This window comes from Delphinus delphis, chromosome 12 (genome assembly GCF_949987515.2).
Source record: "Delphinus delphis chromosome 12, mDelDel1.2, whole genome shotgun sequence".
NCBI lineage: Eukaryota > Metazoa > Chordata > Mammalia > Artiodactyla > Delphinidae > Delphinus > Delphinus delphis.
Window position 1 is genome coordinate 3,836,058 of NC_082694.2, and position 26,697 is coordinate 3,862,754.

General features: G+C 49.9%; 1 protein-coding gene across 2 annotated transcripts in view; it reads right to left on the minus strand.

The window, feature by feature from the left end:
- Nucleotides 1-26,697, minus strand: part of GPR45 (G protein-coupled receptor 45) — a 90,840-nt gene that overhangs the window by 36,402 nt on the left and 27,741 nt on the right. The window contains exon 1 of one of the 2 annotated variants that reach the window (XM_060027223.1): nucleotides 15,309-15,454. The exons of the other annotated variant lie outside the window; for it this stretch is intronic. The gene's annotated coding sequence lies outside the window, so the exon portion shown is untranslated. Of the gene's footprint in view, nucleotides 1-15,308; nucleotides 15,455-26,697 lie in introns of those variants that run through there. 2 annotated transcript variants of the gene reach the window in all.

The following is a 26,697-nucleotide window of genomic DNA, read 5'->3' on the forward strand; positions in this document are numbered from 1 at the left end:
TGCTAAAATCAAATAACAATTTATAACGACAGCTTTTTCCCAATTTGCACGAAAAGTTAATTGAGTTCTCTTAATTTCATGTTTTTTCTCCTATTATTTTTTTTCCTAAGGCTTTGGCGCCTGCTACCCCTTATCTGACAGTGACAGCAGTGGTCCTAAAAGGAATGAAAAATGAGGCAAGGATCATTAACAACGACTCATGCTTCAGCCAGATTTTTTTTTATTATGGAATGAGCGCTCTCAGTTTTGATTTTAGATTGAATCTGTGTTCTAAGAGCCCTGGAGCTCACAGGAGAGTTACACACATGAAGCTCATTGAAAAAGGTATTTGGACTGGATGTCCTGAGGAGGGCTGTTCATTTGAGGGAGAACAGCAGGATGACCCCAACTCCACATTAGCAAGGACACACCAGGGGCGATGAAAGCAATTTCCTATTCAGAGGTACCTGGTCCTGTTCCTTCCAGGAAGCAGCTTATCTCTACTGGCTTCTATTAGGCACAGAAACAGTCTTTGGTCACTCAGTAAATCACCGATTTCCCACAGAAGACTTGTCCTTTTCATTAAAGAAGGAGGGAAATTAGACCACTGCCTTAGAGCCACAGAACAGTATTGTTACACTACAAACAACTATATAAAAGCCAGGTCCCACTGAGAGGCAACCTTCCAGGACAATAAGGAAAGAAAGAAAGAAAAGAGCTTTTGCAAGCGGTCAGGTCTGAGGCTCTACAGCCTGCTGACAGGCCAATTTCTTCCTTCCAGGAGCCATTTATTCAGTCACCTCTTTATTTATTTCTCCAACATTTTTTCAGCCCCACTCTGTGCTGTGTAGTTCTTTGCAAAGCCCCAGGATGCATACGAACGTCCTGCCATCCATCTGGTGCGAGACGAGAGTGGTGGAGAGAATTCATACAACACTGCACCCTGCAGGCTCTGCTGGGTGGGGAAGGGTGCCGGGTGGGGACCACAGAGGAGTGTAGGCATCAAGGACAAAGGATGTTGTGTTTCCATGTTGTGATGATGCCCCAAGGCATCTCCAGATTTGGCGGAAACATCAACAGAAAAAAATAGATTGGATTTCATCAAAATTAAAAACTTTTGTGCAGCAAAGGACACTATCAACAGAGTGAAAAGGCCATCTATGGAAAATGTTTGCAAAGCATACACTCAACAAGGAATTAATACCCAGAATAGATGAAGAACCCCTACAGCTCAATAAAAACAAACAGCCTGGGGCTTCCCTGGTGGCGCAGTGGTTGAGCATCCGCCTGCTGATGCAGGGGACACGGGTTCGTGCCCCGGTACGGGAGGATCCCACATGCCCTGAGCCATGGCCGCTGAGCCTGCGCGTCCGGAGCCTGTGCTCTGCAATGGGAGAGGCCGCAACAGTGAGAGGCCCACGTAATGCAAAAAAAAAAAAAAAAAAAACCAGCCTGATTCGAACATGTGCAAAGGACTTGAAAAGACATTTCTCTGAAGAAGATACACCTATTTTCAGAGTGTTCAGTTTTCCTTTTTCTTGTACTGTTGTTTTCTGGTTTTGATATCAGAGTAATAATAACTTCATAAAAAGGACTGAGAAGCTTTCCTTCATCTTCTATTTTCCAGAAGACATTGGGTAGAATTGATGTTTTTCTTTAAATGTTAGGTATAATTTTCCAGTGAAACTATCTGGCCTGGAGATTTTAAATTAGGAATTTAGGGCTTCCCTGGTGGGGCAGTGGTTAAGAATCTGCCTGCCAATGCAGGGGACACGGGTTCGAGCCCTGGTCCGGGAAGATCCCACATACCGCGGAGCAACTAAGCCCATGCACCACAACTACTGAGCCTGCACTCTAGAGCCCGTGAGCCACAACTACTGAGCCCACGTTCCACAACTGCTGAAGCCCGTGCTCCGCAAGAAGAGAAGCCACTGCAATGAGAAGCCTGCGCACTGCAATGCAGAGTAGCCCCTGCTCGCCACAACTAGAGAAAAGCCCGCGCACAGCAACAAAGACCCAACACAGCCAAAAATAAATAAATTAATAAATTTTAAAAAATTAGGAATTTAATTTCCTTAATAGTTATAGGGCTATTACAATTATCCATGTCATATTGGAGTAGCTAGCTGTGGTAGTTTGTACTTTTTAAGGAATTGGTCCATTTCATCTAAGTTGTCAGATTTATGTGTATAGAGTTGCTTGGACTATTCTCTTACTACTTTTTTTTTTTTTTGCGGTACGTGGGTCTCTCACTGTTGTGGCCTCTCCCGTTGCGGAGCACAGGCTCTGGACGCGCAGGCTCAGCGGCCATGGCTCACGGGCCCAGCCGCTCCGCGGCATGTGGGATCTTCCTGGACCGGGGCACGAACCCATGTCCCCTGCATCGGCAGGCGGACTCTCAACCATGCGCCACCAGGGAAGCCCTCTTATTACTTTTTTGACGTCTGCAGAATCTATAGTGATATGCCACTTCCTTTCTGGTATTAGATTAGGCATCTTCTCTCTTTCTTTCTTTGTCAGTCTTGCTAGAAATTTGTCAACTTCTTTACCTTTTCGAAGGGCCAGTTTTTTGTTTAATTGTTTAATTGATTTTCTTTTTCTAAATTCACAGATTTCTTCCTCCTTCTTTCTTTCTTTCTTTTTTCTTTCTGTCTTTCTTGAGGTATAGTTGATGTACGATATCATATAAGTTTCAGGTGTACAACACAGTGATTCACAGTTTTTAAAGGTTATCCTCTATTTATAGTTATGATAAAGTATTGGCTACGTTCCCTGTTGCTGTACAATATATCCTTGTAGCTTATTTATTTTATACATAATAGTTTGTACCTCTTAATCCCCTCAAATCCGTAGACTTCTGATTGAATATCATTTTCTTCCTTCTACTTGCTTTGGGTTTATTTTGCTCTTCTTGTTTTTAGTTTCCTGAGATGCAGGCTTAGATTATTGATATGAGACTTCTCTGCTTTTCTAATGTAAGCATTTAATGATGTAAATTTCCCTCTCCGCATTGAATTAGCTGCATCCCACGAATTCTGATATGTTGTATTTTCATTTTGATTAAGTTAAATGTGTTTTTAAATTTCCATTGAAATTTACTCTTTGACTCATGAATTATTTAGAAGTGTGTTAGTTTCAAGGTGTTTGGATTTCCTTTTATCTTTCTGTTATTGGTTTCTAGTTTGAATAATAACGACCATTATTGCCTTGAGCACTTTTTCAGTCCTGCCTTGTATCTCTCCTCCTAGAACTCCAATGACATGAATGCTAAATCTTTTATAGTCTCACAGGCCTCTAAGTCACCTTCCTCCCTCCCTCCCTCCCTCCCTCCCTTCCTTTCTCCTTTTGTCTATTTTTTCTGTTAGTCACTTTCGGTAATTTCTATTTATCTTCAAGTTCACTGATTTCTTTCCTCTCTCTCCTCCACTCTGCTGTTAACTTCATCCACTGAGATTTTTTATTTATTGCACTTTTCAGTTCTAAAATTTCAATTTCATTCCTATTTATATGTTTTATTTCGTCACTGAGATTTTCTACTTTTTCATTTGTGTAAAGTGTGTTGATAATTGCTCAGAGCATTTTTATGATGACTCGTGTAAAATCCTTGTTGGTAATTCTAACATATATATTAGCTTGGTGTTGGCATCTGTTGGTTGAGTTTTTTCATTGAGTTGAGATTTTCCTGATTCTTTGTATGATACGTGATTTCGGGTTGAAGCCTAGATGAGTTGGGTATTGTGTTATGAGACTCCAGGTTGCAAGAGGCGAAACAAAACACAGGGAACTCACTGCTGTGTTATCCTTCAAGTTCTAAGGTCCCTGGTGGATCTGCCTCCTTTTCTCCACTTTTCAGCGTCTTCTTATGTTTATTTTATGCACAACGTCCAGGGATTTTGAGCTCTACTTGGAAGGAAGGGTAAGAACAATCACTTCTACACCATCTTTCTGGGAGCAGAAACCCATATTTCTTTGACTCGAACCACCTTTCTTCTGTCTTAGCAGTCACGTCTCGCTCCTTCTTACTCCTAATACCACGACAATATGTGAAGATACTCCCTCCTTAATGACCCCTGAGTTAGGAGTATGCCCCTTTCCATACTCCATGCCTTGCCCCTGCTCACACACTCCTTATCCCTCGCTCGAATTATTTAAATGGCTCCCTAATTAGTCTCCAAACTGACAGCCTCTCCCTTTCTTCCAGTCTCCTCTGTTCTGCAGATGGTGGGCAGGTTGATTTTGAGGCCCAAATCTCTATCCTTCCTTTCTCTGCCTCCCTAACTTCAGACAGCTCATCCCTCGCTTCATCGTAAAACTCAAACTCCTTAGCCTGGGGCTCAAAGCCATCCGTCCAATGGCTGCACTTCCCGCTGACAGCCTTCCCTTCCTCTGCTCTCACGTACAATCTCATACCGCAGCTAAAATGCCTCACTTCCAGAGTCCAGACACGTGCTGTGCAGTTGGTCCTGGGCCTTCACTCATGCTTTTCCTCCACTTGGAATGCCCCTCCTTGCCCACTGCCTCGAGGAACCATTCCTTGATCACCCAGGGCAGAACTGACAGCTTCTCATAGCCTTTTGCTCACACCTCTCTTTGAGCATATTTTCAATCCATGTCATACAGACAAGGCAGAATATATGCTCCTTGCAGGGTCTCCTCTTGTCTAAAACCAGGCCTTCTTGGCTCAGCAGTCCAGGGAGGACAGCAGGCCCATCAGCGGATGGACGACCAGAGCTGGCTTCACCCGGAGGCAGGAGGTGTGGCAGAAAAGCCTACGCTTACTTCTAGAATATGTGCCAGTTTCAGAAGATTCTGCTCTGCCCTGGGCTCCTCTGAAGGTCCAGGAAGAACACTTTAGAGATACATTCACCACACGTGTCTTGAAGTCAGTGGTGGAGACCCTCTAGGGCAAGGCCCCTCGCCCTGCATTACATCCACCTATTCTGTCTGTGATGTGGACAGTCCACCCTTTGGGGTGTGGCTGCTTTCTCTTAAGGGGGCTGCTGGCAGCGTGAGGAGTGACGGAACGGAGAAGTTGCTGGGATTTGAGTCTTAGCTCTGCCACTTACGAGCTCTGTAAACTCTGGACAAATTATCTAACTTCTTTTTGTACCTCAGATTCCTCATCTGCAAAATGGGGATAATTATAGAACCTGCAGAGAATCCCATTCAAATGCTCAGAACATCTGACGGCGCTGCATAAATGCTAGCAGTTACCATTTTCAGTGTTTTCCCCCGAAGTGCCCTGGACAGTAGAAGAATATGAGTGAGGATCTGCAGGGACAGCCCAAGTTAGCCTCTATTTGCTTGACGTTTCTTTTCAGCATTCTATTTCACGTTAAATATTTATGCAAGTTTTGCATTCTACTCTATTATAAGGTTGAGTTTGTTTCAATATCTGGCTAACATTTCTTCTGCAAATGTACTTAAGAAAGCATACATTCTAGAAGGACGCCTCTGTTTTCCCCTCGGCACAGGCTGGGGCTTCCCAGTGCGAGGGGCTCAGCCAGTGGGCCTTGAGCCAAAGATGCAGAGGTCTGGCGCCCAGGCCGGCACCGGAAGGTGTGTCTCACTGGTGAGTGCTGTGCGGGACCCATGCAGCCCCGCCATCCCATTCACTGCTCCTCCCGAAACAGAGTCACAACCTCAGTCCACCTCTTCTCATTCCGGAGAGCTGGCCTCTGGCTGGACGCGTGGGACATGGGGAATGTGGGCACGGAAATAAAAACCTTGGCTTGGACTTCCTGAGCTATGATCATCAATAACACAGGGCAAAAGAGAGCTGTAATCTAATGTACTATATTACTGTAATTAGAGCTCCGCGCATGGGGCTCCCGCACGCCCTCCCTCCAGAATAATGAAACAGTCTAGCATAAATAGTAGTGACTTCATTCTCCATCATGCGGTGTTCAGTGACTGGGTAATTATGGTCACAGCACATCCAGTTAACGGCTGTCGAGTTCAGAATGTAAGAGAAAAAGGACGCGGAAAGGCACACGAAGGAAGAGAACCACAGAATCACAGCGCTGCAGGGTTGGGAAGAATCCTGGTGATTGCGTACCTTCCATCCCACAGAAGAAGAAACGGAGACTCAAGATGGGGGGCGGGAGGTTAGGGCGGCGGTGAATGACCTGCAAATGTCAGATGCTTAGACAGAGGTGGATTCAGAACCAAAACCCATGCCTCTCTCTCCTGTTCCAGTTCTTTTCTACTGGGGCTTCCCTGGTGGCACAGTGGTTAAGAATCCGCCTGCCAGTGCAGGGGACACGGGTTCGAGCCCTGGTCTGGGAAGATCCCACGTGCCGCGGAGCAATTAAGCCCGTGCACCACAACTACTGAGCCTACGTGCCACAGCTACTGCAGCCCACATGCCTAGAGCCCGTGCTCCGCAACAAGAGAAGCCACCGCAATGAGAAGCCCACGCACCACAACGAAGAGTAGCCCCCGCTCGCCGCAACTAGAGAAAGCCCGCGCGTAGCAACGAAGACCCAACACAGCCAAAAATAAAGATAAAAAATTCTTTTCTACCCACGTGTCTCTGGGAAACCACATAAGGCAGAATATTCTAGAAAGCTTTCTGTAGGGTGAGTAGTCTTTGTTAACGAAATCTGCAGAGGTAGAAAACAACGTTCTTCCGTTGTCTGTGGCTGAAAGTCGTGCCCACTGGACGTCAACAGCAATCAGCAGTAAAGGTGTGAAACGTGTTTTGTTCTGTCCATTTTGTTCCTCTGACATAGCAGACAGGAAAAATGAGCAAGTGCACCCATTAACATTTTGTTCAACTTACAGTCGAGGAGGCTGATTGTTTATTTTCAGTTAGATTTTATTTCTGTTATTACATTGAGAGCATCAGATAAAAAACATACTTTCCCATAAGAATAGGTACATTTCTTAGTCCTGCACTGCAGATAAGGGACTTGGATAGTCAATGCTTTTAGTCATGACGGCACAGGTTTCCTAAGGAAGCAAGCTAAGAGTCATCATGGGGCAACCAGGGGACAGAGGCCAGCCGGCAGACGGGTAACAGGTTCACACTGACACAACTGTGCACCATCTCCGCCTAGTGTGTAGACACAATCAGAGCCAGTCATCCCCATGACCGCCCTCCACTCTCCTCCTTCCTGTAGAAAAGGAAGAGAGGCTGGGAAGTCGTAGGAAAGACGCCCCTGGCGGCCAGAGGGAGCCGGTTCCCCACCAGTGCCCGCGGCCTCTGTCCTCTGCTCCACAATCCCAGGAAAGCCACCCGAGGGCTGGGGCCAGGGGGCTTCCTCCTTCCACTCTGTCCAGTGACCACCCAACAAAACACGCACCTGCCACCGCTGGGAGCTAAGCCCGGCTTGGACGGGGTGGACGGGACAGTCCGATTCTGTCTGTGACGGGAACAGGGGCCCCTTGGGCAAAAGCCGCCGTCACGGGTGGTCACAGGCCACTTGGCAGGAAGCAGCCGAGCAGCTGGAAATACTCGCTTCGGAAGTTCGGTTCACACCATCACATCCACAGAGAGATGCCAACGCCACTATTTCTCCCCATTTCTTTCTTGCTCCCATTCAACCCTCCCCCAGCCTCGAAACGCATCCGGGGCCCAGACATCTTGCTGGGCAGAGACGCTCACAGTCAGACTGCAAGATGGGATGAGGAGTGTGGAGACGGCAGCTGACACCAGTGGTGTGACGTGGGAAGACCCCTTCCCGCGGGCACCTCGGCCATCAGCGGGCACGCAGCCCAGCCTGGGAGGTGCGTGCTGTCTGTGGCTCCACCGACGTGACACCCATGGCCCACTTTCCCACCACAAAGTACCTCCTCAGCCAAAGTTCTATGTGAACATCCCCAGGAGTCAGCTGCCCAGGGAGCGGTAGGGTGGGGACCGGCGTCTCCATTGGCTCGGGAGGAAAGCGAAGCCAGGGCAGCTCGCACACAGCCAGAGGGAGGAAAGACTAGATGTGCGCTGAATCTACTGCAGGACGGCTCTGCTCCAGACCCTGGCAGTGCTGCACTGCCTTGGTTATCTCATCTGTAAAATGGGGCTGATAACTCCAGAGGATGTTGTAAGGATTAAATGAAATAACGCAGGAGCCGGTTTCCCGTGGTGCCTGGGCTAGGGGAGCCTTCAGTTTAAGCGTCAGCTGACCCTCCAATGTCCTTACAAGTGTCTCTGTCTTACAGATAAGGAGACCGGGGCACAGAAAGGAAAATGACCCACCAGCACGGTACATGGCCTTGTTAGGCCTCAAGATGCAGACCCGCATGACTGCAAAACCTGCCCTCTTTCCACTCGAGAACAGGGCGGTTTCGGAGCTCAGGCTGCCTGCTTCCAAGTTCCGGCACTTGCACCCTGACTTGAGACAGCTTCCTACAGAAAGTGTCGTGACCTGGCTTGACCACCACACCCAAGCCTTCTGCCTCAGAAAATACACAACAACGCGCCGCCATCCGGACAAAAATCCGAGCACCACGTTCCATGATGACTTTGATGACATCAGCAAAGAAGCTCTCATCGGAGCCCCTGGAGCTCCAAGAGGTTCTGTAGCAGAGTTTAGCGTCTGAGGCCAGTAATGAACATGAAAGCCAATAGGATGTTCTCATCAGTGTTCCTACAATTTCAAAAATCCTTTTTCTTTATGACATATTTCCATCTCTGTTATTTTTTTTTTTTTTTTTTTGTAGAAGGTTAAGTGGATGTAAAGAGAAAGATCATTAGAGAAAACCTTCCTAATTCCTAAGGCTTAGTGCGCGGTAGGCATTCCATAGATGCTTGTAGAATGTAGGAATAAATGGATTACATGAACGAATGCAGCTATTTTCTTCTTGTGAGTTGGCGCAAAGGCCGGTTCTACAGAGACTGGCTAAAACCTGCATCCTGAGAGCTCTCAAGTGTCCTTTGCTTTGCTGAAAAGCCCACTGTCTCTACATCTTAGATGCCCCCTGTGGCACGGATGTCCCCCACGGGTACCGCCAGAGGCTCATGCCTGCTTGGTAAGCATTCAACTTGAGCTTGAACGCGAGAGCCTAGGAGGTGTCCACACTTACGCGGGGACCCGCAGCTCAGGCGGGGAGCACCCCTTCCTCTGGGCGTCGTGTTCATTCTGTGCCCTTTGCTGGGGGCTGGGCAGTTCTGATCCCATTTCCACCCATTTGATGATTCTTGAAAAAAACAAACACGCAGACGAGATCAGCAGGCTGACGCCGCTGAGACAGGACACAGGCTTTGCTGGGAGCTACGTTAGGAGACGCTCTTGGGTCAGAGGGACCTGGGCTGGTCAGAACACCTGAGCCTGAGTCTTGGCTCTGGGGTCTCATCAAGGAACCACGGAATATTCCTCCTCCTACCCGACCTGTGACGCGGCCCTGGCGACACTCATTAAACAAATGGTGGGCACAGAAAACACTCGGACTCAGTGCAGAGACAAGCTGGCCTGACTCAAAGGATCACGCCCGCAAACGTAGGGGCACGAGGAGAGCTCGCCGTGGCCACCGGAGGGTCCTTGGCTCATGACATGTTCTCAGCAGCCAGTAACTTCAGATGATCATATGCACCCCACTCTCAGGTTAAACTACAGGCACCCCCGAATCGGCCGTTCATGCACCTGGCACCTTCCCAATTTCTGCTACATAAAGCGGAACATCACCGCTATTATAATTTGTCTATGTTTCCCCTTACATCAAAGTTCTGTATGTTTTCATCTTGTTGTAATCAACAAATCCCAGGTTTGACATGCTGGTACCACGTGCTTCTATGTTGCAAACCATGCTCCGTGAACCAGTGTATCAAGCTAAAGACCGTTCTATTGCTTGATCCCGATAGGAATAAAAGGGAGTCTGCGGAAACCTGTGTGGGCCGCGTGTCCCCAAGGCTGAGCAAAGCGCAGTCCTAACATATTTAAAATCCATTATCTGACCACACGTAACAGGAATTATTTACAATTTACACGTTACAGCGTTAACACCACATTCATGGTCATATACAGTCTGGTTCTGAGCACAACACTGACAGCAGGTGGGGTGGCTGACAGTCCCTTGCACACAAGGGGCTCAGACATGTTAGAGGATTTTGCAAGATCACATTAGAAATAAACCCCTACCTCTTCAGCTCATTTCACTGGACGCTCCACAGGGGGAACAATCTTTCTTTAAAAGACTGCTTTTCTCTTTTTAGGCAGATCAACTCTCTCCTGCCATCTTTTTACCCATCCACTCTTCTACCTTCCCATCCATTTATCCATCCAGCTACCCATCTACCCACTCATCCATCCACCCATTCTTCTATCTGCCCTTCCAAACATGTCTCCACATCCCTCCATTGATCCATCCAACCATGTATCCCCTCCCCCATCCATGCACCCACCCATCCACCCATCCATCCATCCATCCATCCATCCATCCTTCCACTCAACGTTTGAGGACCTTCTTTGTGCTTGTCACTCTACAGAGCACCGGAACTACCTACCAGTTTTTATTCTTATAACAAGTTTTCATTTTGAAAAAGCGATGGCAATAAAGGTAATTCAGGCACACCTCCTGGTACTGCGCTTTCCTTCATTGTGCTTGGCACAAACTGAAGGTCTGTGACAGCCCTGCATTGAACAAGTCTATCTGAGCCATTTTTTCCAACAGCATTGGCTCACTTCACGTCTCTGTGTCCCATTTTGGTCATTCTTGCAGTATTTCAAGCTTTTCCTTTACTATTATATTTGTTACGGTTATCTGTGATCGGTAATCCTTGACATTACTTGTGTGATTGTTTTGGGTCGGGGTGCCACGAACATTGTCGTCTTATTTCAAGCAATTGTCACGGCCACCCCAGCCTTCAGGCACCACCACCCTGATCAGTCAGCAGCTGTCAAATCAAGGCAAGACCCCCCCCCCCGCCCCGCCAACAGAAAGATTATGCCTCGTTGCAGGCTCAGGTGATGGTTAGCATTTTTTAGCAATAAAGTATTTTTAAATTAAGGTACACACATTGTCTTTTTAGACACGACGCTAATGCACACTGAATAGACTACAGGATAGTGTAAATGTAATTTTTATATGCACTGGAAAACCAAAAAAATTTGTGACTCGCTTTACTGCGATGGCCTGGACCCGAACCCACGGCACCTTGGAGGTGTGCCTGTATCCGCACGGGTGTCTTCTCATTTGAAAATCGACCATTGATTTTCCCCGATGATAGCAAAACACAGTAATGTGCTCTAATTCTTCCTGTCAAGTGAAATAAAATACTCCGGAGTCTGACAACAAAAGAGCCAGGAAAAGACCTAGTTACTAAGAGCCTTCTTCCTCGTAAGTGCACGAGAAGTACAGTCATTAGGCTTATGTCGTTGGACCCCTTTAGATGAAAAGGGCGCACATCCAATTACTTCACATGATAACGAGTTCAAATAATTAGAAACCCTTCCCTGAACAGAGTTTTGGAACTTTTTGGAGGAGCTAATTTAAGCATCTAGGTGTTTTCTCAGGCTGCCCTTCATAGTTGAGATTCACTTATCTTCACTACTGCACTCTGTTTTGCCATTTTAATTCCTCCATTTCAGAGTTGAGGGCAGTGAACCAATTATCAATGATGTAGGTGGCCTTACAGATAAACGGAAGTGTTTCAAAGTAGATGAAAACAAAATGCCCACAATCATACTGAACTAGAGTGAAACAAAATATGAATCCATTATCAACTAACAGATGAAAGGAAAAAACTCAGACGTGCAAAAGAATAAAAAACATTTGAAATTTCTAAATAAAAAAAAAAATACAACAAAACTAACACTCCTGTTAAACATTTTTAAAGTTTGCCCTAAACAGGCTGTACCTCCAATGAAATCACTTTCACCAAGTCTCCCAAGCACCACTGACTGACTTTCTTACGATTAATGCAGTAAAGCAGTGGTTCTCAAACTCTGGGGAGCATCTGTATCACCTGGAAGGCTGGTTAACACACAGAGTACTGGGTCCCACTCAGAGTTTCTGATTCAGATTCAGTTTCAGATTCAGGAGGTCCAGAGTTAGCGCAAGAATCTGCATTTCTAAATCCTAGGCTGCTGGATCCTAGGGAGACCCCACTTTGAGAAGCAAGGGAAGAGACCATCCCTAGTCATCTTACATAACTTCTCAGCTGCGGGTGGCACTGGGGACCACTCCCTAGACCCCCGAACAGTACACTTCTCTTGCTTTCTCTGCCATCCCTCCTTGTCTCCTTTTTAGTCTCCCGGTATCCCTCGAGATTTGCCCTAGGCTTCTGCTCTTTCACTGAAATCCTACCGAGCAAATTCATTCACTCTGAAGCCTTCGTCACCACCTACAGCCGGCAGCCCCGAGGCTGCAGCTCTGGCCTGTTACATGTGAGCTTCACAAGGCCATGGTTCCACGTCGCATTCACAGCTGCATCCCAGGTGACCAGAGCATGCCTGGCACATGGAATGTGCTCCGTAAATATCTGTTACAACTTCCTGGTAGATATTTCTACCTAACTGTTCCACAAGCTAACTGGCAACCGAGATCAAATGTATTCGGAAAGACATACATCAAAAAAAGGATATTATATAAACTAGGTTCTCCGCCCACCCCACCCAATATTTCCAATGGTACCATCATCCACCAGTTTTGTAAGATCTAAGAAAGCTAACGGTCATCCTGGAATCCTGGCCTGTCAAACGCCAAGTTGTGTTGGCTTTACCTTCTAAATCCCTTGCAAGTCCATCTGTTTCTTCCCATTGCCACTGCCTGGCTAGGCCACCTCAGTCTCTCACCCGGATGCCACAGCGCCTGCCCCCGCCCCCCGTGTGCCTCCTGTAATCGCCCCAGCACGGCAGACGGCTGACAAAGCAGGTCTCATCCTGCCTGGGACCAGGGATGCCCCCTGCCTGCAGCGCAGGGCGTCACTGTGGCCTCAGAGTCTCCTGATGGGCCCCCGCTGCTTCTCCGGCTGTCCTTCACCCCCTCGTTCCCCAGCCTGCGCTCCAGTTGGCCTTGACTTATTCTTGCTCCTTGAACACTCCACGCTCTCTTCTTTCTGAGCCACCACTCGTGATACTCCTCCCACTTGGAAGAGACTTTCCTTTTCCTCCGACTACATTTTACTGACTACCTCCTGCCCATTTTTCAGTTCCCGACTTAAAAATTCACATCCTCCAAGAAGCCTTCCCTTTCCCCCGCAAAAAAACGAAACAGAACATCCCCAAAACGGGGATACGGCCTCCCTTGCATTCCAATAACCCTCTGTATCTGCATCGCCAGGGGAAGGCTCCCGTCTATGCAGTGCTGGGCCCAGGGCTGGACCCAGCTGCATTTGCTAAAGGAATAGCCAACCAGATTCAATGGGGGGAAATTTAAAAGAAATGATTTTAAATGAAATTATTTTTCTATGTTGAGAACAGCCAATGGAGCGGTTCTATCTGGGAAGGGGCACAAAGGGACACTTGGGACCATGGAGGTTTTCTGTATCTTGCTCTGGTGGAGGCTACATGGGTGTGGACGTAGGTATAGATCCATCAAGGTGTACACTGAAGAGCTGTGGGTTTTAAGTGTGTAAATCATACATCAGTAAAAAGAAGTAAGTTATTTTAAACTTATAGCATAACCCATATGGGGACAGAAATACTCCTATGAGTTAAACAACTCATGCAGGATATAACAATAGAATTTACTAACAACCAAAGGCATAAAGGTCCCTTAAGGAGCTAATTATTTCCCAAAGGTCCAGAACTAAAAACATGGTGAAGTAATTCCTTAAGTCTTTGTTCTGGAATTGAGATTGTTTTGCAGTGACTATGCCTTTTACTCAAAGTTGAGGCCCTGAAATATTTTCAAGGAAAGAAATTATTTCAAAGTCATTCTCTACAGAATCACACAGATTATTTAAAAACCCCATTTCCAAATTGAGTTAATGAAGTATAGTTACATTTCAATGTTTGAGAAATCTTTACGGTCATGACAACAGCTGCTCAGTGGGGTCCACGGTGTGCTTGATATTATCATTTCCTTCTTGAACCGTAGGAACAGGACACAGCGTGAACCACTACTGCCCTATTAAAAAGGAGCCCTGCTATCCTGACTTTTGACCAAGAGAATTTTCCAAGCATCTCAAGAAATGTAGAATTGTCTGGTTGTCTGTCTTGGACTAGAACACAAAACGCGGACGTCCAAGGTTTGTCTCTAAGCAGTAGAAAATGGAGGGGACTTAGGCGCTTGTTTTCTGGAAGTTACTTTTCATGAGGAGGTGGTCCCTGCGCTTCTCACGCTGGGCTCCCTAACAGTCCCCATGGCTCTGGCGATGTGTGTTTGTTCCAGCTGCTCCACGGTCCCTTGGACCAGGTAAAAGCCAGTGTTGAAACGTCAATGAAAACATTCTTCAGGTAGGGTGAAAAACACCCAAGGGATACTACATGCCTCCAAAGTAATGAGACTGAGAGCCACTAACCACTAAAGGGGCACTTTCGACACTTCAGATGGGACTCATTGCCCTCTGCCCACTTGGGTGATTTTTCTACAAAGGAATCTTTTGCTCCTGTTCTTGGTATTGTTTTAGTGACAGTTTCAGTTTCCTTATGTCTCCATTTACTGCTGGTATTTTCACACTCAAATATTAAAGGAGAGAAAAATTTTAAACTCCTGATTATCTAATTTAGTGAGGATATTACTTTATCATCATCATCATCACCAAGTGAGGGAGGTTTTTTTTTTTTTTTAATTTACCAAACCGTTCCAGTACCAGAAATAGAAAAACTGAAAGCATCCCAGCCTGACTGCCCCTTTTCCTGATGGGAAGATGGAGGTAGCTAACGGACAGACAACGGATAGCCTGCCCCCCGCAGATGTGCTTATCACTAATCTGAGGTACTCTGTTGCTTTCTCAAAGTATTACCCATGAAAAGGAAATAATCTGATAAAGTTGGCGTTACACAGGGGAGGGGAGGGGGTATGAGCGACGGTCAGCGCTGGTGATGGTGGTGGATATGGTGATGGTGGTGACGGCGGTGACTGATCGTGATGGTGACGCCGGCCCGGTCCTCTCCCGTTTCTTCATCACCGCCTGTCTTCTCTGCCTCCCGCCTCCCCGCGCGGCCTCTGCCCGGAGAAACACAGCCGACAGGATTTGCACCCAAGCCGCACGTCCACGGGCGCAAGGCTGCTGTGCCCAGCGAAGCGGCACCGCTCGGCTGGCCCGCGCCCTGCTCGGCGCCCTCTCGGCTGCGGCCCCTCCGCGCCCCCCGCGCGCCGGCACCGCCTCGCGTGGCGCGCGCAGCCCGAGCCCCGGACTACCGGGCCGGCCCGCCCACCCGCGGGGAGCGCCCGCGACCCCGGCCCGCTCGCCGCCGAGCCCCCCGGCCCGGCCACCAGTCACTTACGCCTGCGCTGGGCCCGCCGCCCGGCGGCCCCGAGACAAAGGCTGCGCGGCCGCTGCGCCGCCGGCTGCTCCCGGAGCTTCGGCTGCCGGGGACCGGGAGGAGGATGGGGCGGAGGGGACCGTGTGGGAGGGGACCGTGTGGGAGGGGCCGGCGCGCCGCGGTTCACCCGCTGGAGCAGCCCAGACCCCAGCCCTCCTCCCCCGCCCGCCGCCCTCCCGGGTCCTCGGGGAGCGAGTGAGAGGAAGAGGATGGAGGGAGACGGAGAGAGGGAGGGAGAGGGAGGGAGGGAGGGAGAGAGAGAGAGAGAGAAAGAGAGAGAGAGGGAGGGAGTGAGTGTTCCTCCTTCCTAGTCACAATCCTCTCCATCCACCCCCGCGTCCCCAGCAAGCTTCGGGAAAGGCCAGACTCTGCCTCACCTGGGCAACCCTGGAGACGCTCCCACCCACCCGCCTCCTTCCACCGCGCGCAGCTCTCCCAAGGATGGACATCAGACCATTAAATGGAGAGCAAAGCCGAGGCCTGGGAGGTCAAGTGCGCCAAGACGCGGGGCCAGGAGGGGCTGCTGCGGGAAGAAGGCCCCGGGTGCCAGACCCACCCCTTCCCTGTTTTCCTCCCCAAAGCCTGGCACCTGGCAGACCGGCAAGGTTGTAGGGTGGGGACTGCACACTCCCTCTCTGGGAGAATAATACTGCCGTTTGGCTCCGAGATTTACATCTTGTTATGAAGAGTAGGTCTGATTTATTTTTATTTTTAAAACTTTTTAATTATGGCATTTAAAAGAATCAAAAGTAGAGAGAATAGTATCATGAACCCACAAGTGCTCAGCTCCAGCCTGAAAGACTGTCAACATTTTCTCTTTTTTCCTTTCATCTGCTCCGCACTTTCCTATCCCTGGACGCTAAGGACTTAAAAACAAACAAACAAAACAAAAAAAACATGGGGGACTTCCCTGGCGGTCCAGTGGTTAAGACTCCACACCCGCTGGATCCCTGGTGGCGGAACTAAGATCCCACATGCCACGCGGCAGAAAAACAAAACCAACAAACAAACACATGATCACCATATCATGATCCCACGTTACAAAATTAAGAATAATTCCTTGATATCTCGTGACTATGATTTATTCACAGCCTGGTCTGCGTTGCCTGCTTTGCTTTCAGTGCTTTGCCTGTGCCGCTCAGCCTAGGTGGGCCCTGACTGCCACTGAAGCTCGTGGTAGAGGGGAGGTGAGCTGGTAGTTGCCGGCCCGCAGTCGCTGCTGGAGCAGGAATCGGTGAGCACTGACCCCCTCCACGGCCCAGACGCTCCTTAGTGTCCCAAACCCCTTGAGAATCTTGACTGAAGGCCATCCTTCCAGAATAACGCACACATAGAATTTGGATTTAAATTCCAGGAGTTTCAATCCAGTTCTCACAGTGTGTCTGAGAATGCTGCAGCCGAGGCATGCCCCTCGCCCCCCGCTTAGGGAGCACTGCTGGGAGGTGGCAGAGACAGCCAGGGTGCAGGCTGTGACTCAGACTGCCTGGCTTTGAACCCTACGTGTCTTGCTAGCCTAGTGGCCTTGGACCACTTACTTGACTCCTCTGTGCCTGCTTCCTCATTGGGAAAAGGTGGGGCTGTCATTCGAGGCTGTCTAGCCGGGCTGCCAGGGCGCTGTCACGCATGGGCGGTGCCTGGCACCGGAAGCGTGGGGAGACGCTCAGAGCATTCTCGCTGCTCGTACCCTCTGAGTGGTTAAACCCAGAAGGACCACGGCCCCAGAGGATTCGCAGCCTTACTTGAAGCAGAGGGAAAGGGCCCACGCCTGCTTTCTGCTGCAGTAGAAGCAGCGTACACACACACATATGACAAAGACAAAGCGGCCCTTCTCTCTTTGACGGGGGCGGGAAGCGGGGGGCGGCATGGATGTTTGCCTGATGGCCAACGTGGAGTTCTTAGAACTGTGCGGGTCACGTGTACCGACATGGCTCCAGGAAATGATCTCTGAGATGCTGAAAGGATGCAGTCATTCTCTATCACCCAAGCCAGCCAAACTGGCCTCAGTTAATGGACCGAGACGGTCCCCGAAGCCTCACCTCCTCTCCGAGGTGGCCCCTGACAGCCTCGGGCAGTGGGCAGTGTCCCCAGTCTGAGCTCCTGGCCACCGGCCTGCTTTAGTGACTAGGGCTGTGGGTCGCTGTGCGTGATGTGTCGGCCCATCTAGGCTGTAAACGTGCAGAGAGCTGCGATCGTTAACGCAGGGTCTCAGCATCCCTCAAACATCTGTCCATCGTCCACCCAGCATTGGTGCAAGAGGTGTGCACAGAGACGTCAAGTAAGTGGTCCAAGGCCACTAGGCTAGCAAGGCACGTAGGGTTCAAAGCCAGGCAGTCCGAGTCAGAGCCCGCACCCTGGCTGTCTCTGCGACCTCTCAACAGCGCTCCCTAAGCTAGGTACCTAGGGGGAAGGGACTCTCCCTGATTATGACCCCCTGGTTCTGCCTCTTCACCTCCTGGTTGCTCGGTATCCGCACCCCTGAAGTGGGAAGCACGGTCACTTCCCCCGCGTGGCGCTGGGCTCCCGGGACCTCCTGACGAGTGCCCACCTCTCTCTTTGCCCCGTACTTCCCCTTTCTCTCCCGCTTCCCTTCCCTCACTCCCGACTCTCTGTTTTCCTTTCCTATCTCACAATATGGATTATATGATTTTTAAAACCGTTTGATGGAATTTGCTTGTATCAATGAAGGATGATGTAGGTGAGTAAAATCAAGACTAAAGCTTTTGTAGAGTGAGATGTACAAATGACAAACAGCGTCTACTTCTACTCAGGGGAGAACGACCCGACTGTAGGTCTTCAAACAGAAGGGAGAATATTTGAGGGATACCCAGGCCTTATGGGTCTTCTTGGGAATAAGTTTACCAAAGGGCCCTGAAGTTAAGGGAAAGCATAACAGAGAGTGTTACTGGCACCTACTTGTTCTTTGGGGACAATCTGACACTCCGGGCCAGCTCCAAGAAAGAACTATTACAACGACGACGAACTTTAGTCATGGTAAAGAAACAGGGTTTGGTTTAGCTAAAGGAAAACCCTATGAATGTGAAAGGACAGCTCTTGGTGATGCATGGATTTCGAGGCCCTAACGATCAACTTATAGAAGATTTTAACAGAAGGAAAGCTGTATCTTATCTGGGCGTCCAGCTATTGAGAAACCTAAACTTATTGACACTAAAGATAAGCTTAGATAAGAGACCTTCAGTTCAAATGGAGGCAAAAATACTTGAAAATGAGCCTAATGCTAGCAACTAAATGCAGGCAGTAAACGTGTCTGTGAGAGACTACAGATCATCGAGGAATAGCAGGTTATTAACCACCAAGTGCTCTGTGCCTCATGACATGTGAGCCGCAGCTAACTCTCCCACATCAAAGGAAATCGGCTGTCCTAACAAGGAAACTCACAGCCTAGTTGGAAACTAAGAAAACTGAGGAGCTCGTAGGGGGTGAGGTGTGGTCTACGTGGCCTCCTGTTGAACCTGGATGGGCTTGGGGCTGCTTCCACCAACAGATAAGGGAGGGAGGGTCCATCTGTGGTCTCCTGGGACTAGATCATCAGAGGCATGTAGCTTCCATCTGCATCGAACAAACGCTCACCCTCCAGTGCTTCCTCTTGGGATAAGCCCACCAGGCTGGGACAGGTCCAAGCCACACGGAGAGGTGCCCAGGTCAGTGGTCCCAGCCGTTGAGTGCCCCCAGCCCATGTACCAGACATATGAATGAAGATGCCTCCCTGTGATTCCACGGCCCAGCCTTCAAGTTCCCTCCAGTTTTCCACCCCAGACCTCAGATGTCATGGAGAAGAGATTAGTCATCCCTTCTGTGCTCTGTCCGAATTCCTGACACAAAGAATTTGGACATAATAAAAAGGTGTTTAATGCCACAGAGTTTGGGTAGTTGCTGTGTAGCAGCAGATGACAGGAATATCAAACAATCTGCCAGGTGCCTGAGGCAGACTTTGCCTCCAAAGAGCTCACAGTCTTAGCAGGGACCACGGTGGTATGAGCTGAGCAAGAAGCTTGGGGGCTTCCGAGCTGGACCCTGCCCCTCTGGCTGCGTGGCCCTGGGGAGTGACTGTCTCTGTGCTCCCTGTCTTCGTCTGTAAAATAAAGGTAACGATAGTACCTGCTTTACAGGCGAGCTGTGGAGAGAGAACATCCCTGAACCACGTAGAGCACAGTGAACGCTGCCTTGGGGCATAATGTTGTCACGCCCCAGGCACACGTACCTGTGACACCAGCAGGAGACAGGCTCCCGAGCCCCAGCCATAGCGTCAGGTGATCTCTGTGTCAAGGGAAGCGGATTCCTAGAATGGATTTGATCAGTAGGCTCTATGGTTTTATAATGAGTTCACAATGGCTTCCTTGAAATCAGAGTTTTACAATCTTTTTTGGACTGTGACCCACAGTAAAAAAATACATTTGCTATTGTGACCTAATACACACAAGCATCCACTGCTATAAAGACCACATTAAGGGGCTTCCCTGGTGGCGCACTGGTTACGAGTCCACCTGCCAATGCAGGGGACACGGGTTCAAGTCCTGGTCTGGGAGGATCCTACATGCCACAGAGCAACTAAGCCCGTGCACCACAACTACTGAGCCTGCGCTCTGGAACGTGTGAGCCACAACTACTGAGCCCTCAATGAGGAGTAGCCCCAACTCGACACAACTAGAAGGAGCCGCACGCAGCAATGAAAACCCAACGCAGCCAAAAGTAAATGAATAAATAATTATTTTTAAAAAAAGAAAATTGGAGAATATTAGAAACAATATTAAAAAAACCACATCAAGATGTTCATGAAACAATACTTGCCCTTACTCTGTGCAATGCACTCTGATATTCCGTATTCTGTTCTCTTTAATTTTACAAAATCCACTAAACTGATTTTGTGACCTGCTAAATGCGTTGAAATTTACCATCTGAAAAGCAGCGTCTTAAATAATCATTTTTATAGTTTCCTTGCCCTAAATATTTCACTGTGTTTTCCGTTGTTCATCTAACTCACGCTCCACCTTCTGGAAGTGGCCCCCCTTCAGGACGCCCATCCACTGGCCCCCATCCTGACTGGCTCTGCTGGCTTCTGGCGGAGCCAGGGGTCTGTCCAACCTGGTGACGCCAGACCTCGTGCTGTGTGCTGCCCCGCAGGTCCTGGCAGCGTGCTGGCACGTAGCGGGTGTCAGCAAGGAGTTTTGAATTGGTCTTAGAACAGGGATACTAACTTTATTATTCTGCTCACGTTTTATGTGTGCTAAGCACTTCGCTGGTTCTCAGATGATTTATAACTTGAGGTCGTTATTTGGTGAGAGGATGCGATATGCCAGGGAGAAGAGACCTGGCCAGCACCCCTTTCCCGGGTGTCCTACACCAACACGCACACAGTTCTTAGTCTTCACCCCGGTCACAATGCCATAAAGCTGCTGTCGCTTCATAACCACAGGACATGGAAAATCAAACTCCAGAAAGTGCCTCGCAGGTAAAACTTTACACCGCCTGGTGCTGCACACCAGCTGGTGACCGTTTCTGGTCACTGCCCGTCATAGACAATGACCCTGGCACGCGTTCTGCTACTATAGTCATTCCCCCAACGCACTGTCCTGCTAAGTTTTGTTGTTTTCTATCTTGTTTTGCTTTTTTCTTCTGCAGAACCTCACGAAAGGCAATATAATGAGCCAGTGGAAATTTCAGAGAAACGTGAATTGGAGCCACAGATCCTTCAGGGGCATCTACAGTTAGCTCACAGTGCAAAATATTTTTGTCCACTCTTGGGCTGCTGTGTCGGCACAATGAGAGCGTATTTGCACAGGTGACACACCTTAATTCCACTGTATCTGCAGACAGAGGGAATTACCTTCTCTTCACGGGGAGTCATGTGATGGAGTAAAAAGGGGTGGCCTTTGGTGGCCCACAGATGAGGGTGCTGAATCACAGCTCCAGCATGCATCACCTGAGCGACTGGAACCCAGGAGCTTCAGCTTTTTGGGCTTCAATGACCTCATCTGTAAAATGGGGATAATAATATACGTCTCAGGGTCATGGTGTTAGACAAAGGTCCATGCACACCACGGGGTCAGGAGCCACTCCTTGTTCATGCGGTTGACACGTGTCTTGTGCCGTGGCGTCCTGCCTTCCGGACCAACGTGGGAGGGGCCAAGGACCGATGGCTGAGCCAAAAGCAGCCCCTGCAGGTGGGCCAGAGATGCCTCGGCCTAACTAGAAGGTCATTAGAGAGTGAGCAACAGGCCCGATCAATTAACTTTTAAAATAGCTTTATCCAAAGAAATGATTACCAAAAAGTCTGTTTAGTGGGTGTAGCAGACAGAACAATGGCTCCATAAAGATATCTATGGTTCTAATCCCTGGAATTGTGAATACGTTCATGTTCCATGGCAAAAGGGACTTCGCAGATGTGATTAAGTCAAGGGTCTTGAGATGGGGAGACGATCCTGGGTTATCCAGGGGGCCTTGTGTAACCACAAGGGTCCTTAAAAAAGGGGGGCCAGAGGGTCAGAGTCAGAGAAGGAGGTGTGAGGACAGACACAGAAGTCAGCTAATGTGGGGTGACCAGAAGTGAAGTGTTGTGTGTGTGATGGTGTGAAAGTAGGAGAGACATGCAGGGGAAAAGCACAGGAGGGAGGATGGGGTTCTTCTCTACTGAGAAGGAAAACTGGATTTTTCCAAGTCAGGAGGTAATTAGGTCATGAAGGTGGAGCCCTCATCATGGGATTAGTGCCCTTATGAAAAGAGACATGAGAACTTGCTTCCTCTCTGTGTCTTTGTCTCTTTCAGTCTCTCTGTCTCTGTCCCTATGTCTGTCTCTCCCCACCACATGAGGACACAGTGAGAAGGCAGCTAGTTGTCTACAAGCCAGTGGATCTGCTGGCATCTTGATCTCAGACTTCCAGCCTCCAGACTGTGAGATAGAAGTATTTGTTGTTTGAACCACTCAGTCTTTGGTGTTTTTTGTCACAGCGGCCAGAACACCCTGCCCCCAGATAGCTCATGATGGAGGGAGATGGTGGTGGGTCTCAGCTGTGGCCCTGGGACCAAACGCAGCAGGGAGGTTTCTCCCTGACGTCCTTCCTGTAAGTTCCCCTCAGGGATGGAGGTCCACTGGGACCTGAACACACAAGCAGCACGCAGCCGAGCGGGGCAAGGGGTAGCCTGTGACGGGCGTGGAGATGAGCCGCCTGCTTCTCGGCAGCGCCTGTGCCCGGGGTGGGAGCCTGGGGCGCAGACAAGCTCTGCAAGCCAGCTGCTCACGGGCCCACATCGGCTGTGAGAGCCACCTGGTGAGGTCACCCTACGAGGCAGGGCAGCCCCGCTCCGTGGAGCAAGGCAGAGCTTGAGGGCAGGCTCCGGGCTGCTGTCCGGGGGAGCTGAGGCTCTGTGCGGCTCACACCGTGTTTCAGCCTCTTTCTCTGGCCCGTCCTTTCTCCTCCCGTCATGGGTGCTCACCTCTGTAGGAGTCGGCTTGAGCTGTCATGACAACGTGCCACGGACTGGGAGCCACGGACCAGGGGTGCTTAAACAGCAGAAACGTATTCTCTCACAGTCCTGGAGGCTGAAGTCCAAGCGCGAGGTGTCAGCAGGGTGGGTTTCTTCCATGGCATCTCTTCTCGGCTCACTGATGCCCATCTTCCTCCTGTGCCTTCGTGGTGTTCTCCCTCTGTGTCCTCATCCCCTTTTCTTACAAGGACACTGAGTCCTATTGGATTAGGTTCTACCCTAATAGCCTCATTTTAACTTTTTTTTTTTTGCGGTACGCGGGCCTCTCACTGTTGTGGCCTCTCACTGTTGTGGCCTCTCCCGTTGCGGAGCACAGGCTCCGGACGCGCAGGCTCAGCGGCCATGGCTCACGGGCCCAGCCGCTCCGCGGTATGTGGGATCTTCCCGGACCGGGGCAGGAACCCACTTCCCCTGCATCGGCAGGCGGACTCTCAACCACTGCGCCACCAGGGAAGCCCTAACTTTTTTTTAAAATTAATTTTTATTGGAGTACAGTTGCTTTACAATGCTGTGTTAGTTTCTGCTGTGCAGCAAAGTGAATCAGCTCTATGTATACACGTATCCCCTTTTTTGGATTTCCTTCCCTTGTAGGTCACCACAGAGCACTGAGTAGAGTTCCCTGTGCTCTACAGCAGGTTCTCACTAGTTATCTATCCTATACGTAGCAGTGTATATGTCAATCCCACTCTCCCAATTCATCACCCCCCTTCCCCCGCACCAACTCATTTGAACTTAATCACGTCTTTAAAGCGCCTGTCTCCAAATTCAGCTACATTCTGAGGGTGAGTTAGAGCTTCACCCTATGAATTTCGGGAGGACACAATTCAGCCCATAAAAATCTCTAATGAACAGCTCGTACCCCGAGCTCCACAGCAGCATCTGCTTCTGGAGGATGCAGCCTGGACACCAAGCCAGCACACTACGCCCTGGTGCCCAGTGTCCACAGGTTCAGCCTGATGGAGTCTTCCCTGTCTTCCCTTTGGTCCACTACCCTGACGATGCACCGGCCACGCCTCTGCACACACCCTTTCACTTTCAGTGTAAAGGCCCCATCCTCCTGGAGCAAACGACCACAGGTGAAGCCGTACCATCTGGACCTTAACACTAATGTCTTTTTTTTTTTTTTGGCTGCATTGGGTCTTGGTTGCTGTGCGTGGGCTTTTCTCTAGTTGCGGCAAACGGGGGCTACTCTTCGTTGCAGTGCACGGGCTTCTCACTGCGGTGGCTTCTCTTGTTGTGGAGCACGGGCTCTAGGTGCACGGGCTTTAGTAGTTGTGGCTCGTGGGCTCGGTAGTTGTGGTTTGTGGGCTTAGTTACTCCGCGACATGTGGGATCTTCCTGGACCAGGGATCGAACCCGTGCCCCCTGCATTGGCAGGCGGATGCTTAACCACTGTGCCAGCAGGGAAGCCCCAACACTAATGTCTTAATACTTCTTTAATGTGTCTCTCCCCTTCTACCACCACCGCCTTAGTTAAATCCATTGTCCCCTGCCCCTGGGTTTTTGCAACAGCATCGTAAGTGGCCCCGCTGTCTCCTGTCTCATCCATGTTTAATTCATTTCCTGCAGGCGCAGCGTTTGTGTGATATTAGCTGATGTGGTTTTCCTTTCTTGTAGGTGATGCAGGCTCCCCTTCCACTGAATCACTGGCATTCAGAGCTTCGGAAGGAGGCTGAAAAAAACCTAGAAAAGGGACATCTGCTCAGCTCTGCACGATACATGAGATATTTTTAAGTCCATGGAAGGAATTTATTCGTATAAACCTGGCTGGAGCGAGAAAGAAAAGCGTTATTTGTTTTTTTTGGTGGTGGTTGTTTTTTTGCGGTATGCGGTCCTCTCACTGTTGTGGCCTCTCTCGCTGCGGAGCACAGGCTCCGGACGTGCAGGCTCAGCGGCCATGGCTCACGGGCCCAGCCGCTCTGCAGCATGTGGGATCTTCCCGGACCGGGGCACGAACCCGTGTCCCCTGCATCGGCAGGCGGATTCTCAACCACTGCACCACCAGGGAAGCCCACGTTATCTGTTTTTTATTTCATTTTATGTTTCAAAATTATTTCCTTGCACACCAGGAGCCAAGTTGAGTCCCGAGCCCAGAGTTGGCTTAGAACAGAGTAGCAGGCTATGAGGCTGGAAGGTAAGATTCCCTGCTGGGGGGACCCAGGGGAGCCCTCCTGGATGGGAGGGGCCTGCAGGAGAGGGGGAGGGGCAGGCTCAGGCGTGGGGACCCCGGTTAATCCCACCCACACCCCCAAATGAACTTGTAGCCCGCGGGGTGGGAGGGCTCTTTCTGAGTCCCTGGGGCACACAGCCTGGTGATCAGGGGCACTCTGATGGCAAGGGCGGCTCCTGTGTCCTGTCCATGGCACGCGGGGGAGGAGAGGGCTGAGAGGACCGAGACCTGGAAGAGCCTGGGCTCGGGTGAGAAGGTCTCCAGAGTGAGGACCTCACGGGGAGGCCGAGCCAGGCTGTGAACTTGGGCGGCTGCTGCCACCTGACGCCCAGAGCGCAGGGCAGAGAGGCCGGTCTCAGCCGGGTGACCGCAGCCTGGGCCGCCCGGGGCCAGAGGAGTGAGGGGCTGGTGGAGACTCAGAGGGGCGTGCGGGAACCCAGGCCCCTCCTCCCTGCCACGGCGGGTTGAGCTTCTGCTGTGCCCAGACCCCTCTCGGAGGAGAAGGGGTAAGGGGGGAGCCCTGAGAGGAGAGAAACCGCTAGAAGGGCGTCTGCAACGTGGGCAGGTGCTCCCTGTTCCTTCCCTGCCTCACAGCCACTCTGTCGGGGGAGAAGACGATGAAGGGGTCAGTTCCCAGAAACGCCTCCCGTGCCCCCTTTCCCTCCCCCTCTCTCTCTTTTCTTCTCCCTGTGTCTCTCTCTCCCTTCTTTTTCCTTCTTGTCTTTCCTTCCCCACCCCCCTCCCCAATAATTTTCGTTTGTGAAACTTGACTTGTCTCTGATACACATCCGATGATGTCACCTGCCTGCCACGACTCTCCAGTTCTCTCCTGGCAGTAAAAGCCCAGCACAAACCTTTGTCACAAATAAACCTTTGCAGTTTCTAGAAGGGGAGGCGCACGGGGCAGAAGGAGGCTGGGAAGGACTGTGGTCTCTGGCACGGAGATGCTGGGTTACCGTCAGGACGAGGGTCCCAGCGTGGTTAGGCTCCAGGTAGCGTGCGGGAGACGGAGGGCCCACGCGGAGCCATCCTCACAGCCGGACTGTGTGCACCTGTCACACCTGTGGGCGCCTGTTCTACCTCATGAGCCCACTCTGGTGGACGGACTGCTTATCAACATCATAATTGTGATGCAAAACAGTACGGAGGTCCCTCAGAAAACGAAAAATAGGACCACCGTATGATCCAGCCATCCCACTCCTGAGGATACACATGGACAAAGCTATAATCCAAAAAGATACACGCACCCCAGCGTTCACAGCAGCTCTATTCACAATAGCCAGGACATGGAAGCAACCTAAAGGTCCACTGACAGAGGAATGGATAAAGAAGATGTGGTACACACATACAATGGAATATTACTCAGCCATAAAAAGAACGAAATAATGCCATTTGCAGCAACATGGATGCAACTAGAGATGATCATACTAAGTGAAGTAAGTCAGACAGAGAAAGACAAATATCATATGATATCATATGTGGAATCTAAAATATGGCACACATGAACCCATCTACAAAACAGAAACAGACTCACAGACATAGAGAACAGACTTGTGGTTGCCAAGAGGGAGGAGGGGTGGGAGAGGGATAGAGTGGGCGTTTGGGGTTGGTAGATGCAAACTATTACATTTAGAATGGATAAACAACAAGGTCCTACCGTACAGCACAGGGAACTATACT